The sequence below is a fragment of the Myodes glareolus genome, chromosome 7, assembly GCF_982192425.1.
Source record: "Myodes glareolus chromosome 7, mMyoGla1.1, whole genome shotgun sequence".
Lineage (NCBI taxonomy): Eukaryota > Metazoa > Chordata > Mammalia > Rodentia > Cricetidae > Myodes > Myodes glareolus.
Window position 1 is genome coordinate 38987430 of NC_142032.1, and position 2576 is coordinate 38990005.

Sequence of the window (2576 nt, forward strand, 5' to 3'; positions counted from 1 at the left end):
CAGGGGCTCCTGAAAGTTTATCTTTTCAAAGCCAATCATCACTCGGTCCCCTACACTTGTTGCTAACACAGCACAGTGGTCTTCTCGTGGCTTTCACCCTTCCTTCTCTTCTCACTCTAGGGCCTTCTGGATTCAGGTCTAGCTCATCAGATCACAGTTGTCCCATCTCTCCTTCACCTCTGCCACTGGTCCCCGACATGAAGGAAGCTCTGCCTGGCTGGTTTTCTTTTTGTGTCTGAATGGGTGGTACCTGTCTGACTGTGTGATCTCAGGACTGTGCCCATATGCCCATGTTATGTCCCTGCCCAGAATGTGTTTCTTCCTTCTCTCTTTCTATCCATCCCCAGTCCTTTTTTTTAATTTTAGTTTTTCAAGACTGGGTTTATTTGTGTAACAGCTCTAGCTATCCTAGAACTAGCTCTTAAAGCCCAGGCTAGCCTCGACCACACAGAGATCCGCCTACCTCTGCCTCCTGAGTGTGGGGATTAAAGGCATGCTCCACCACTGCCCAGCTTCCATCCCCAGTCTTAAAGTCAAAGGTCAGACCTGACTTTCCGGCTATGTTCCCCCAACAACTCGTTTTAGTTTCATATATTTTTACAAATATATTGTCCATTTAGGAATAGCACCAAATTATATGGAATATCTAAATGCTTCATGTTTTAGGCCCTCAAATTCATCCATCCATCCACACATACATACAAACATTTGTAATGACTTTTCAAATGTCTCTTTAATTTCTGACATAGAAAATTATTCAGGGACAAGAAGACCAAGAGTTGGTCTTATAACTCCAGAATTCGCAGAGAGGGCTATGGTGGTTTGAATGATAAACCTCGCAAATAGTCATGGATATTTAAATGCTTGGTACTCACTTGGTGGTGCTGATTGGGGAAGCTTAGGAGATTTGGCATAGCTAGAGGAGAGGAGGTATATCCCTGGGGGTGGACTTTGAGAGTTAAAACTCCGGCCATTTCTTGTTGGCTCTCTCTGTTTTGTGCTTGTAATTCAAGACGTGAGCCTGCAGCTCCCTGCTCCTGCCACCGTGTCTGCCACTTGCTGCCGTGTCGGACTCTTAGCCATCTGGAACCATAAGCACAAATAAGCTGTTCATTCTAAAAGTTGCCTTGGCAAGGTATTTTATCACAGTAAAAGAAAAGTAACTAATATAGAAACTTGTATCAGAGACTGGGCTCCTGCTGTGACAGACCTGACCATAATGTTCTTAGAAAGAACATGGAAGACTTTGCACCATAAAATGGGCTACATACTGTAAGCAGAATTTAATGGGTCATCCTAGCCGGAGCTTGGAATCCAGTCCTGAGAGCAATGTGGACTGTGGAGGCTCAGCTCAAGAGGTTTTAGAGGATAGCAATCTTAGCACCTGGGCTCGAGACCAGTCCTGTGTTTCCTTGGCAAAGAATCTGGTTGCCTTCTGCCCTTGTCCCGAGAACTTGTTGCCTGAGGTTGAATTGAAAAGTGGCGAGCTAATTTATTTAGCAGAGGCAATATCAAGATAGTGTAACATTGACTCTACCCTGTGGCTATAGGTGATCATTCTTCAGCAGGTCTACAGTGAAAAAGGGCAAGCCGGGCAGGAGAAAACACAAGTGTGCAGAGAGAAAGAGCACCAGGAAATGTAAGGCTGCAGCTAAAGCTTATGCTGGAAGAGATAATGAGATCAAGGCATGGTGGGATCTGCATCAGAACAAAGGGAAGGGTGCCCTGGGGTCAAGATCCTACCCACCTGCTTCCAATCTGTAGCAGCAAGCCTAAGGATTTCTGTTGCTATAAAGTAACAACAAACAAAAGCTGATTCTAATGTAGGTCTAGGGGCCAGGGTCCATCCCAAGCAGGCAGCCAGAGTTTCTTTTCTTTTCTCTTTCCTTTCTTCCTTCCTTCCTTCCTTCCTTCCTTCCTTCCTTCCTTCCTTCCTTCCTTCCTTCCTCCCTCCCTCCCTCCCTTTCTTTCTTTCTTTCTCTTTCCTTTCTTTCTTTCTTTCTCTTTCCTTTCTTTCTTTCTTTCTTTCTTTCTTTCTTTCTTTCTTTCTTTCTTTCTTTCTCTCTCTCTCTCTCTCTCTCTCTTTCTTCTTCTTCTTCTTCTTCTTCTTCTTCTTCTTCTTCTTCTTCCTCTCTCTCTCTCTCTCTCTCTCTCTCTCTCTCTCTCTCTCTTTCTTTTTTTGAGACAAGGTTTCTCTGTAGCTTTGGAGCCTGTCCTGGAACTAGCTCTTGTAGACCAGGCTGGCTTTGAACACACAGAGATCCTCCTGCCTCTGTCTCCTGAGTGCTGGGATTAAAGGCATGTACCACCACTGCTCAGCTAATTACTTTTTTATTATTGCTGTGAAGAAGATGCCATGGTCCAGGTAACTTAGAGAAGAAAGAGTTCATTGAGGGTTTACAATTTCAGAGGGTGACTCCATGAGCATCATCCTATCAGGGAACGTGACAGCAGGCAGGTATAGTGCTGGAAAAGTTAATAGTTGAGAGCCATGCTTTGAGGCAACAATCATGAGACAGACAGGCAGAGAAGGAGAGAGAGAGAGAGAGAGAGAGAGAGAGAGAGAGAGAGAGAGA